Here is a 14,957-nt window from a genome sequence, read left to right as displayed (position 1 = left end):
TTCTTAACACATAACAGTAAAACATTTACTGTAGAAGTTTAAATTTTAAATTTAAATGCATTCTATATATATCATATTTAGATCTTTGTATAGGGTTAATACATATTAATTAATTAGATTAATTAATAATTTTTACTGTAAAATTATAATTTTGAAAAATTTTTAAAATTATCATTTTATCCCTGCACTAAAATTCACCACAAATAAAATTTCAAATTTGAAATTCAAAATTTAAATTCAAAATTTGAAATTTAAAAATTTGAAATTTGAAATTTGTTGGAAATTTAAAATTCAAAATTTAAAATTTAAATTTTGAAATTTAAAATTTGAAATTGGTATATTTAGATATACTTGATCCAAGTAGCAAGTAGTCTAATTGGGTTGGTTGCCATGGTCATCTGGTCATAGGAGAAAAGTAGGGTTTAAAGGCCCTTTCCTCCCATTCAATGGGGTTCTCCTATGGCAGTAGGGGTGCCGAGCGATTATATCCCATGCAGATGAAGCAGCGAAAGGATTTAATTGTAAAGATTCAATTGTAAAATTTATCATGAATATGTTAGATTAGATCTAAAGGAATATTCATGATTTATTTTGATTGAGTTATTTTCTATTATGTAATTAGCAATAGGATTGCTGTTTATGAAATGTACGGATCAGTTTGTAAAATGAGTCAACACATTTGATGAACAGAAAATAAAATCTTTCAAATTTAAAAATTATTTTCGAAATGCCAAACCCTGACCCATCAGCCCAAATACTTAATTAAAAGAATTAAGTGTTGTCTAGTTGGTCTAGAATTATGAATTAAGACCTAAGATAATTGCATAAACTTGTGGGTCAATGGGTTAGATGGATTAGGTTCATAATTGGGTTAGACCTAAGATTAGCTTAAAAAAATGGACTAAATTAGAGTAATTGATCAAATCTAATCAAAAATTGAATTAGATTAGGTCGAAGACACTCTAGACTCAACCCCAATAGTTGTAGTTGAATGGGTCCATGTCTTTAACTAAACCAAGATGGACTTAATTCATGGCTACGTGGTGGAACCTTATTTACTAAGTTGATTAAATTAAAACTAATGAACCGGTTGGTGTCTAAGGTAAGTTCGGCAGTCTGACCAGTGGTTTTTAACTGGGAGCTACTCGCATTGATTTGATCTCTGATGAGTTAATGGCATATCCCTTCCACTGATCTCACTTACCTAGCCAACCTGGTGAGTTAGGTTTTGATTAGATCACTTGGTGATTAGGGCTCACCCATGTCATTAGGTAAATCAGTGTGACTGATTTAGGTGCTCCTAATACCGGCTTTAATTAAATCTTTTTTAATCTGACTTGGTGAAGTCAGTGGGAGGATTGAAATTGGCTGGTTAATTTCTTCTCTTCTATCCTTTAATAAAATCCTCAAAAATTATTAGGTCCCTAAAAATGATTAAGTTATAGTGATAACTAAGTCATAGCCTCCCATTAAGTGAGTGATAATGAGTCCATTAGTTTAATAATCACTGGAGGCCCAAAGGCCTGGTGCTTATTGACTAATGGAATTATCATTCATAATATGATCATTTGGTTGAGTCTTTCTGATGGTGGTCAGGTTAGCCGGCCAAAGTCGGGCCTGATCATTCATTGGTCAGATTCACCAAATCAAGTCATGTTAATGGTTGGACCTAACTAGATCTTTTCAGTGGAGGCCAAAGCCTACTGATTAGGTTTTAGGGCAAAAATTAATTACTAAAAGTTGTTTAGAGAAATAACTGGTTATGAACCTACCCATATCTGCACATGGGTTGACCAACCAAAGTTGGGCTCGTGTGTAGTCTGTGTGGATTCTAGTATCCACTAAGGAATTAAAGTAATTCCTCGAATTGGAGGTTGAGGCTACCAGTTCGTAAAAATAATGAGAGAAACTTTAGACTAAAGTCCAAGCCTTTAGTATTAATAATTTATGTACTAATAAAGGTCTGATTTTTTTTTTATGCAGCTATGGCCACTACCCTGTCGCTTCGATCATTATTAGATAATGACAAGCTCATGGGACCTAATTTCGATAGCTAGTATTGAAAATTGAAAATCATCCTTGAGTATGAACGGATCCTTTATGTAGTAACAGATCCGGCACCTGAGGAGCCAGCCTCGAATGCTAGAGAGACGGTCCGAGATCCTTATCAGAAGTGGCTCAATGACCATACCACCATTCGGTGCATAATGCTGGCGGCAATGAATGATGAGTTCAGCCGTAGGTTCGAGAACGTCCAGCCGTAGGAGATGCTTCAAATGTTGAACGACTCCTTTGGCATGCCTGACGACGTTGAAAGGCACAAAACTAGTTGTGCTATTTTCAATGCTCAGATGAGGGATGGAGCCCCAGTCACTGATCATGTACTGTACATGATCGAAATGATTGAGAACCTAAGTAAACTGGGCTTTCCCTTGCACGAGCAGGTCGATAATGATGCGATCCTTAATTCTTTGCCCAAGTCTTTCCTCTCCTTCCTTACTCATTTTCAGATGACAAAATCTGCAGTGAACTACCATGGCTTGTTGGGGTTGCTGCAGAACATTGAGAAGGACCACCAGCTCCATAAGGAGTCGGTGAATATTGTGGGAGGGTCTTCTTCTGGTTGTCGACCCTTTAAGAAAGAGAAGAAGAATAATAAGAAGGTGCAGCCGCATACAGGGACGTCTGCACAGGGTCAGACCAAGAAGCGCAAGCTTGACTAGAGCCAGGCAGAGTGCTTCTTTTGCAAGAAGCAGGGGTACTGGAAGAGGAACTATCCTCTATACATTGCCTCCCTAGACTCGAACAGGCCGAAGAAGAAGCAAGGTAATTATATGATAACACCTTACAACTTTTTCATTTATGATACTACTACTTGGGTATTGGATACCGGAAGCCCTTATCATATCTATAATTTGATGCAGGGTCTGCAGGTTAGTAGGAGATTTGATGAAGGCGATGTGGGAAAATTCAGTGCAGGGGTAAAATGGTAATTTTAAAATTTATTCAAAATCACTATTTTATAGTAGAAATTATTAATTAATCTTATTAATTAACATAAATTTACCCTACACTAGGATCTAAATATGATATATAGCATGCATTCATTTAAATTCAAAATTCAAATGCGAACAGTAAACACTTTACTGTAATGTGTTCAGAACACAATACCTTTGTGCGGGTAGTAGATCGCTGCAATCTGATCACCGTTGGGAGAGTCTGATCATCGTGACATAGTCACACAGCTTGTCTGACCTCTGTGGATCATCCACATGAAGCTCCCGATCTGATCGACTCCTCACGAGTGCTAGCTCGTTGTAGAGCCCTTTTGACGGCCGATGCTAATCGAACTCCTTCGATCGATGTCTGTCGATTCTTCGGATGCTTTGGATCATCGACAGACGTGCTTGAGAGGATGTTGAAGATCTCTCTGAGATTTTATGAGCTCACGATACTCATAGCTCACTTTCTCACTTCCCAAACCCCAGGCTAAAACTCTAGGAAACTCACCGAAAACCTTGCACCCACTTTTCTTTCTTTTTTTTCTTTTTCTCTTGGAAGGATATGGACTTCCTTCTCACGCATAAGACTTCTCACATCCCAAAATTTTTCTCCAAAAATCTTCTTCTTGCACGCCCCACTCTTCTCCTCCTTTTATAACAATGTCAAACATCTTATCCAAAAGAAGGATAAAGATGAGTAATTGCACATTTGAATTCAAATCAAATTTTGAATTCAAATGGACACCAACTCATCCCTTATCCACTAAAGGCATGAGGTGTGGCTTAAATTGTGCATGGAGTGATTTCATGAGAAACCTTTTCTCATGTAATAAATGGAGCGTAAAAAAAGGGATAAGGTGCAAAGATTGATTGCCCATTCAAATTCAAACTTTATTTTGAATTTGAATGGCCAACCAATCATCCTTATCCATTCATATGGCACATTAAAGTGGGGTGTGGAGAGGGCTTGGCGTGAGGAAAAAATTTATGAGAAGTTCCTTCTCATGAATTCAAATGGGTGCAATGGAAGTGAGGTGGCGCATGGAGATTGGGTCAAGATGGTTTAATTATTTAAACCAACCTAATTGAACCAAATAAGTTAGGTCCAATTAGACTAATTTAAATCCAACTAAATTAGGCTTAATTAGGCTCAATAAAATCCTAATCAAATCAGGAATTGATTAAGCCCAACCCCTGATCAAATCAGGGACCAAACCATCTCGACGATTAGGTCAACTCTTAACCTAATTAGGTCAAACCCAACTGAATCCAATTCAATTTGACTTGATCCAAAAATAATTACTCAATCAAATTAAGTTAATTAATGATCAAATCACTAATTAAACCTATCATTAATACTGAGTCCAAATTCGATGGGCAATCAGGCATCATAATTCATCGATATGTAACCCTAATCGAAAAGTCCCAACCAGTGGGACTCTTGACCCCGGTATCCATAATGTGTGGAACTCATGATCAGAGAATTCTGATTCTCGATCACTGAGTCCCAAATATGTAGGATTCTACATCAGCCATCAGATCAGATAGGAACCTCTAATGTGTGTGACCCCGCAGGTTCGAACCTAAGCCGGTAGCACAGGAACCAATTCCTATACTAATCGAAGTGACCATCTAGCAATGGTACCTGACATCCGAATAGGTCGAAGAGTCACAATCGTAACACTCAGAACCTACATGAATATGGTTACTGTATAATTCATCCTTTTGACCCCTGTGTTTAGGATGACTCAGGGTTAAACTGTCAACCCTGATCAGATCATCCGAATCGTGCTCAACTCAAACAGTCCTGTGACTCCTCACAAGGACTATCCTGACCAAGGTTTTACTAAATTGAAACACGACTGTACACAGCTCCTAAACTAGAGTGGTCAATCCCATCTTGACACACGCATTGACAAGTCAAGTACTTGACTACACCCAACAGCCTTCCGTCACTGAATTAGAAATTCAGGTAGTCCCGTGCTTAAGTGCAGTGAGTTGCTTGCAAGTCACCGTGGTGGTCTCAGATCGGAGGGATATTTATATCCATATTCCATCGGAGTAAATCTTGACAGCAGAAATAGCTCCGAAATCGATCACATTCAGTGCAGATGTACCCTTACATCTCACCTGTATGCCATACCAGTATCTCCACACTCATTGGTTAAGAGGACAACCAACCTATATGGCACACAATGACCTATGCTTGATAAATGTTGTCGTCCTTGGTAACAATGTATCATTTGGTCGCGAACAGATTTAAGGACTAAATGACAAATCCTCCTTTGTCGAGTTTAAATAGTTCTAAGGACTTCACCACAACATAGGAGTTCATTAGAAGATGAAATATTTTGTGATGAAAAATACCAAAATAATTTTTATTAATTCATAATTCATGTACAAATATAAAAATGAGCACAACCGTCAACAGGCTGATGATTGGCTTTGGGATACTATTCCCAACAAGCGAGAGGTTCCTAAATGTTGGAGATGAAAGCAAAGTTCCAGTTTTAGCTTTAGGAATCATGAACCTTGTAATCAACTCTCGTAATGTAATTCTGAGTGAATGTCACTATTATCCAAGTTTATTATTAAATATTATTTCTGTAGGCCTTTTGGCCATGTACAGTTATGAATTTTTAATAAAAAAAAATATTTACAATATCATTTTGAATGGTGTTACAATGTTTGTTGAATAACTAATTAAAGAAATTTACTTACTATCACAGCCTGTTAATATGGTTCAAACCTCCGATAAATGCCCTAAAATGGATAATATGTCAGAAGTCTACCTTTGGCACTGTAGGCTAGGTCATATCAATAAGAACAGGATAAACAAGTTGGCTCAAGAAGAAATTCTTGAAGTTGGTGATTGTGAATCACTTCCAACCTGTGAGTCCTGTCTTCTTGGAAAGATGACCAAATCACCTTTTACTAGAAAAGGTAAGCGAGCCAATGAACTCTTGGATCTGATACATTCTGATATATGTGGACCCATGAGCTCAATTGCAAGAGGTGGATATTTCTACTTCATAACCTTCACAGACGACCTATCGAGGTATGGGTATGTCTACTTAATGAAGCATAAGTCAGAGTCATTTGAAATGTTCAAACTATTTCAAAATGAGGTAGAAAAATAAATTGGAAAATGTATTAAAACTCTTCGATCTGATCGAGGAGGTGAATACCTTTCCAATGAGTTTCTGACATATCTTGGGGAGAATGGGATTCTCTCTCAATGGACTCCTCCTGGAACACCACAGCATAATGGTGTGTCTGAAAGGAGGAATCGGACCTTGTTGGACATGGTTCGATCCATGATGGGGTTTGCTGGTCTGCCGATCTACCTCTGGGGATATGCGCTTGAATCAGTTTATTACCTTCTAAATAGGGTTTCGAGTAAGTCTGTAACCAAAACACCATATGAGATATGGATAGGACGTAAGCCAGTACTCTCGCACCTTAGGGTTTGGGGGTGTCCGGCTTATGTTAAACATTTAATTACGGACAAGCTTGGACCTAGGTCTGACAAGTGTTATTTCATAGGGAACCCAAAAGAGATCAAAGGATATTATTTCTATCTAGCTGATGAGCAAAAGGTGTTTGTCAGCCTTAAGGCAATTTTTTTGGAAAAGGAGTTCCTTGGTGAAGGGACTGTTGCCTCTAAGGTCGAACTTGAGGAAGTTCGACAGGTGGAAAAATTGACACAACTTGCTAAACCTGAACCGGATTTGGTTAGATCAGATCCGGAGCCCATTGTTCCTGCACCCTTAAGGTGGTCTGGTAGAGTACCATGTCAACCGGATAGATACTATGGTTTCTTGGTCCAGGACAGCAATCCTGTCGAACTTGATGAAAACGATGAGGATCCGATCACCTACATGGATGCAATGCAGAGACCTGACTCTGAGAAATGGCTAGAGGCCATGAAATCCGAAATGGAGTCCATGAAGGTCAACAATGTGTGGACATTGGTTGACCCACCTGAAGGAGTAAAATCCATAGGGTGTAAGTGGGTCTTCAAGAGGAAGAGGGGCACAGATGGAAAGATGGAGACCTATAAAGCCCATCTGGTTGTCAAGGGATATCGTCAATGCTATGGTATAGATTATGACGAGATATTTTCTCCTGTGGCAATGCTCAAATCCATTCGGATTATGCTTGCGATAGCTGCCCATCTGGACTATGAAATCTGGCAGATGGATGTGAAGACAGCTTTCCTAAACGGAGAGCTGGATGAAGAGGTGTATATGATACAATCTGAAGGGTTCATATCCACAGATGAGTCTAAGGTGTGCAGGCTACAGAGGTCTATTTATGGACTTAAGTAGGCATCCCAGAGTTGGAACATACGTTTTGATAGGATGATCAAGATGTATGGCTTCATTAAGAATGGAGAAGAGCCCTGCATTTATAAGTGGGCTAATTGTCCAGTAGTGGTATTTCTTGTATTGTATGTGGATGACATTCTCTTAATCGAGAATGATGTCCCTGCATTATAGGGAATAAAGATTTGGTTGTCGTCACAGTTCTCCATGAAGGATCTGGGAGAAGCTTCCTACATCCTAGGGATGAGGATCTATAGAAATAGATCTAAAAGGTTGCTTGACTTATCCCAGTCCACGTATATTGATACTATGCTGAAGAGGTTCAGTATGGAGAATTTCAAGAAAGGCTATCTACCGATAGGCCATGGAATTTTTCTCTCGAAGAGGAATTGTCCGACAACACCTCAAGAGAGAGAACGTATGGATAGAATTCTATATGCTTCGGCAGTGGGATCTATCATATACGCCATGACATATACACGATCAGATGTGGCATACTCACTAGGGGTAGTGAGTAGATACCAATCAGATCTAGGGGAGAATCATTGGAAGGTTGTTAAAACCATCCTGAAGTATTTAAGAAATACTAAGGACCAGTGGCTTGTTTATGGTGAATCGGACTTGAGACTTATAGGGTTTACAGACTCTAATTTTTATTCTGATCATGATGACAGCAAGAGTGTGTCGAAATTTATTTTTACCCTTAATGGTGGGACAGTCTGCTGGAAGAGTTTCAAGCAGCAAACTATGGTTGATTTAGCTTACGAGGCAGAGTATGTCGTTGCATCAGATGCTGCCAAAGAAGCGATCTAGCTGAGGAAATTTCTCTCCGAGCTCAGAGTAGCACCCTCCCTTGTTGGTCCAGTTCTGCTCTACTGTGACAGCTCTGGAGCCATAGCTCAGGTGAAGGAATCGAAAGCACACCAGCGGATGAAACATATTCTGTGCCGCTACCATCTTATTCGAAAAATCATGGATAGAGGTGACGTCGACCATCAGAAGATTGATGGGAAGGAGAACCTGGCCGACCCATTCACTAAAGCCATTACGGTGAAGGAGTTCGACAACATCAAGTCGAAGATGGGTATTAGATACTGTACCGATTGGCTTTAGACCAAGTGGGAGATTGTTGGGAATAGTGTCCTAAAGTCAATCATCAGTCTGTTGATGGTTGTGCACTTTCTTATATTAGTATATGAATTATAAATTTAATAAAAGTTATTTTAGTATTTTTCATCACAAATTATTTCATCTTCTAATGAACTCCTATGTTGTGGTGAAGTCCTTAGGACTATTTAGACTCGACAAAGGAGGATTTGTCATTTAGTTCTTAAACCTGTTCGCGACCAAATGATACGTTGTTATCAAGGACAACAATATTTATCAAGCATAGGTCATTGCGTGCCATATGGATTGGTTGTCCTCTTAACCGAGTGTGGAGACACTGGTATGGCATACATGTGAGATGTAAGGGTATGTCTGCACTGAACGTGACCAACTTCGGAGCTTTTTCTGCTGTCAAGATTTGCTCCGATGGGATATGGGTATAACTGTCACTCCGACCTAAGACTGCCATAGTGACTTGCAAGCAACTCACTGCACTTAGGCACTGGACTACCTGAATTTCTAATTCAGTGACGGAATGATACTGGGTGTAGTCAAGTACTTGACTTGTCGGTGCATGTGTCAAGATGAGATTGACCACTCCAGTTCAGGAGCTGTGTAAAAAATCAGTGCAGGGGTAAAATGGTAATTTTAAAATTTTTGAAAATCACTATTTTACAGTAAAAATTATTAATTAATTTAATTAATTAATAAGAATTTATCCTACACTAGGATCTAAATATGATATATAGCATGCATGTATTTAAATTTGAAATTCGAATTTGAACAGTAAACACTTTACTGTAATGTGTTCAGAACACAATACCTTTGTGCGGGTAGAAGATTGCCATAATCTGATCACCATCGGGAGAGTCTGATCATCACGATGCAGCCACACAGTGTGTCTGACCTCTACGGATCATCCACACGAAGCTCCCAGTCTGATCGACTCCTTACGAGTGCTAGCTCGTTGTAGTGCCCTTTCGACGGTCGATGCTGATCGAACTCCTTCGATCGATGTATGTCGATTCTTCAGATGCTTTGAATCATCAGCAAACGTGCTTGAGAGGATGTTGAAAATCTTCCTAAAATTTGGACTCACGACACTCGTAGCTCACCTTCTCACTTTTCGAACTTCAGGCTGAAACCCTGAAGAATTCACTGAAACCCTGCGCACACATTTTCTTTCTTTTCTTTCTTTTTCTCTCAGAAGGATATTGACCTTCACCTTGCACACAAGGATTCCTCACGCCCAAATTTTCTCTCCAAAATTTTTGTTTTTACATGCCCTACTCTTCTCCTCCTTTTAAAATAATGTCAAACGTCTTATCCACGTGAGAGGATAAAGATGAGTAATTGCACATTTGAATTCAAATGGAAACCAATTTATCCCTATCCACTAAGGGCGTGAGAAGAGAAGGGTGTGGCTTAATTTATGCATGAGTGATTTTATGAGAAACATTTTCTCATGTAATAAATGGAGCGTTAAAAGAGGATAAGGTCAAGGCGCTAAGATTGGTTGCTCATTCAAATTCAAACTTTATTTTGAATTTGAATGGCCAACCAATCATCCTTATCCACTCATATGATGCATTAAAGTAGGGCATGAGGAGGGCTTTGCGTGAGGAGAAATTCATGAGAACTTTCTTCTCGTGAATTCAAATGGGCGCAGTGGAAGTGAGGTGGCGCAGGGAGAATGGGTCAAGGTGGTTTCATTATTTAAACCAACCTAATTGAACCAAATAAGTTAGGCCCAACTATACTAATTTAAATCCAATTTAATTAGGCTTAATTAGGCTCAATAAAATTCTAATCAAATCAGAAATTGATTAAGCCCAACCCCTGATCAAATCAGGGACCAAACCATCTTGACGATTAGGTCAACTCTTAACCTAATCGGGTCAAACCCAACTGAATCCAATTCAATTGGACTTGATCCAAAATTAATTACTCAATTAAATTGAGTTAATTAATGATCAAATCACTAATTAAATCTCTCATAAATATTGAGTCCAAATTCGATGGGTAATCGGGCATCAGAATTCATCGATATGTAACCCTGATCGAAGAGTCCCAAACCAGTGAGACTCTTGACCTTGGTACCCAAAATATGTGGAATTCATGATCAGAGAATCCTGATTCTCGATCATAGAATCCCAGACATGAAGAACTCTTCACCAGCTATCAGATCAGATAGGAACCTCTAATGTGTGTGACCCCACAGGTTCGAACCTAAGCTGGTAGCACAGGAATCAATTCCTGTACTAATCAAAATGACCATCTAGCAATGGTACCCGATGATCGGATAGGTCGAATAGTCACAATCACAACACTCAGAACCTACGTGAATATGGTTACTGTATAATTCATCCTTTTGACCTCGTGTTTAGGATGACTCAGGGTTAAACTGTCAACCCTGATTAGATCATCCGAATCGTACTCAACTCAAACAGTCCTGTGACTCCTCACAAAGACTACCTTGGCCAAGGTTTTGCTAAATTGAAACACAACTGTACACAGCTCCTAAACTGGAGTGATCAATCCCATCTTGACACACGCACCGACAAGTCGAGTACTTGACTACACCCAGCAGCCTTCCGTCACTGAATTAGAAATTCAGGTAGTCCAGTGCCTAAGTGCAGTGAGTTACTTGCAAATCACCATGGTGGTCTTAGGTCGGAGGGATATTTATACCCATATTTCATCGGAGTAAATCTTGACAGCAGAAATAGCTCCGGAGTCGGTCACGTTCAGTGCAGATGTATCCTTACATCTCACTTGTATGCCATACCAGTGTCTCCACACTCATTGGTTAAGAGGACAACCATCCTATATGGCACACGACGATCTATGCTTGATAAATATTGTCATCCTTGGTAACAATGTATCATTTGGTCGCGAACAGATTTAAGGACTAAATGACAAATCCTCCTTTGTCGAGTCTAAATTGTCCTAAGGACTTCACCACAACATAGGAGTTCATTAGAAGATGAAATATTTTGTGATGAAAAAATATCAAAATAATTTTTATTAATTCATATTTCATGTACATATACAGAAATGAGCACAATCGTCAACAGGCTGACGATTGGCTTTGGGACACTATTCCCAACAATCTCCCACTTGGCCTAAAGCTAATCGGTATAGTATCTAATACCCATCTTCGACTTGTAGTCGTCTAACTCCTTCACCGCAATGGCTTTAGTGAATGGGTCGGCCAGGTTCTTTTTTCCGTCGATCTTCTGAAGGTTGACATCACCTCGATCCATAATTTTTTGGATGAGATGGTAGCTGTGCAGAATATGCTTCGTCCGCTGGTGTGCCTTGGGTTCTTTCGCCTGAGCAATGGCTCCAGAGCTGTCACAGTAGAGCAGAACTGGACCAACAAGGGAGGGTGCTACTCTGAGCTCGGTGATGAATTTTCTCAGCCACACCGCTTCTTTGGCAGCATCTAATGCAACGACATACTCTGCCTCGCAAACTGAATCAGCCACTGTGTGTTAAATGAAACTCTTCCAGCAGATAGCCCCACCATTAAGGATAAAAATAAATCCCGACACACTTTTGCTGTCATCATGATCAGACTGAAAACTAGAGTTTGTAAACCCTATAAGTCTCAAGTTCGATTCACCATAAACAAGCCACTGGTCCTTAGTATTTCTTAAATACTTCAGGATGGTTTTAACAACCATCCAGTGATTCTCCCCTGGATCATATTGGTATCTACTCACTACCCCTAGTGAGTATGCCACATCTGGTCATGTACATGTCATGGCATACATGATAGATCCCACTACCGAAGCATATGGAATCCTACCCATACGCTCTCTCTCTTGAGGCGTTGTCGGACAATCCCCCTTCGAGAGAGAAATTTCATGGCCTATCGGTAGATAGCCTTTCTTGAAATTCTCCATGCTGAACCTCTTCAACATAGTATCTATGTACGTAGATTGGGATAAATCAAGCAACCTTTTAGATCTATCCCTATAGATTCTCATCCCTAAGATGTAGAAAGCTTCTCCTAGATCCTTCATGGAGAACTATGATGACAGCCAAATCTTTATTTCCTGTAATGCAGGGATATCATTCTCCATTAAGAGAATGTCATCCACATACAATACAAGAAATACTACTACTGGACCATTAGCCCACTTATAAATGAAGGGCTCTTCTCCGTTCTTAACGAAGCCATACATCTTGATCGTCCTATCAAAACGTACGTTCCAACTCCGGGATGCCTGCTTAAGTCCATAAATGGACCTCTGTAGTCTGCACACCTTAGACTCATCTGTGGATGTGAATCCTTTAGGTTGTATCATATACACCTCTTCGTCCAGCTCTTCGTTTAGGAAAGTTGTCTTCACATCCATCTGCCAGATTTCATAGTCCAGATGGGCAGCTATCGCAAGCATAATCCTAAAGGATTTGAGCATTGCCACAGGAGAAAACGTCTCATCATAGTCTATACCATAACGTTGACGATATCCCTTGGCAACCAGACGGGCTTTATAGGTTTCTACCTTTCCATCTGCGCCCCTCTTCCTCTTGAAGACCCACTTACACCCTATGGGTTTTACTCCTTTGGGTGGGTCAACCAATGTCCATACATCGTTGACCTTCATGGACTCCATTTCAAATTTCATGGCCTCTAGCCATTTCTCAGAGTCAGGTCTCTGCATTGCATCCATGTAGGTGATCGGATCCTCATCATTTTCATCAAGTTCGATAGGATCGTCGTCCCGGACCAAGAAACCATAGTATCTATCCGGTTGATGTGGTACTCTACCAGATCGCCTTAAGGGTGCTTGAACAATGGGCTCCGGATCTGATCTAATCAAATTTGGTTCAGGTTCAGCAACTTGCATCAGATTTTCTACCTGTCGAATTTCGTCAAGTTCGACCTTAGAGGCAACAGTCCCTTCACCAAGGAACTCCCTTTCCAAAAAGATTGCCTTAAGGCTGACAAACACTTTTTGCTCATCAGCTAGGTAGAAGTAATACCCTTTGGTCTCTTTTGGATACCCTATAAAATTACACTTGTCAGACCTAGGTCCAAGCTTGTCCGTAATTAAATGTTTAACATAAATCGGACACCCTCAAACCCTAAGGTGTGAGAGTACTGGCTTACATCCTATCCATATCTCATATGGCATTTTGGTTACAGACTTACTCGGAACCCTATTTAGAAGGTAACAAGCCTATTCGAGCACATATCCCCAAAGGGAGATCGACAGACCAGCAAACCTTATCATGGATCGAATCATGTCCAACAAAGTCCGATTCCTCCTTTCAGACACACCATTATGCTATGGTGTTCTAGGAGGGGTCCACTGAGAGAGAATCCCATTCTCCTCAAGATATGTCAGAAAATTATTGAAAAGGTATTCACCTCCTCGATCAGATCGAAGAGTTTTAATACACTTTTCAGTATATTTTTCTAGCTCATTTCGGAATAGTTTGAACATTTCAAATGACTCTGACTTATGCTTCATTAAATAGACATACCCATACCTCGATAGGTCATCTATGAAGGTTATGAAATAGAAATATCCACCTCTTGCACTTGAGCTCATAGGTCCACATACATCAGCATGTACCAGAGCCAAGAGTTCACTGGCTCGCTCACCTTTTCCAATAAAAGGTGACTTTGTCATTTTACCAAGAAGACAGGACTCATAGGTTGGAAGTGATTCATAATCACCTACTTCAAGAATTCCTTCTTGAGCCAACCTGTTTATCCTATTCTTATTGATATGACCTAGCCTACAGTGCCAAAGGTAGACTTCCGACACATTATCTATTCTAGGGTATTTACCAGAGGTTTGAACCATATTAATAGGTTGTGATAGAAAGTAAATTCTATTATTAAGTTGTCCAACAAACATTGTAACACCATTCAAAATGATATTACAAATATTTTCTTTTATTAAAAATTGATAACTGTTCATGGCCAAAAAGCCTACAGAAATAATATTTAATAAAAAGCTTGGACAATAGTGACATTCACTCAGAATTATATTTCGAGAATTGATTACAAGGTTCATGATTCATAATGCTAGAACTGGAACTTTGCTTCCATCTCTAACGTTCAGGAATCTTTTGCCTTCATCAAATCTCCTACTGACCTGCAGACCCTGCATCGAATTGCAAATATGATAAGGACTTCCGGTATCCAATACCCAGGCAGTAGTATCACAAATGAAAAAGTTGCAAGGTGTTATCATATAAGTACCTTGCTTCTTCTTCGGCCTGTTCGGATCCAGTAAGGCAATGTATAGAGGACAGTTCCTCTTCTAGTGCCCCTGCTTCTTGCAAAAGAAGCACTCCGCCTGGCTCTGGTTGGGCTTGCGCTTCTTGGTCTGACCCTGTGCAGACATCCCAGCATGCGGCTGCACCTTCTTATTCTTCTTCTTCTTGTTCTTCTTTCCTTTCTTAAAGGGTCGACGACCAGAAGAAGACCCTCCCACAATATTTACCGACTCCTTATGGAGCTGGTGGTCCTTCTCAAAGTTCTGCAGCAACC

This window comes from Elaeis guineensis, chromosome 15 (genome assembly GCF_000442705.2).
Source record: "Elaeis guineensis isolate ETL-2024a chromosome 15, EG11, whole genome shotgun sequence".
In the NCBI taxonomy this organism is placed as follows: Eukaryota; Viridiplantae; Streptophyta; class Magnoliopsida; order Arecales; family Arecaceae; genus Elaeis; species Elaeis guineensis.
Note: the sequence above shows the minus strand (reverse complement) of the source record.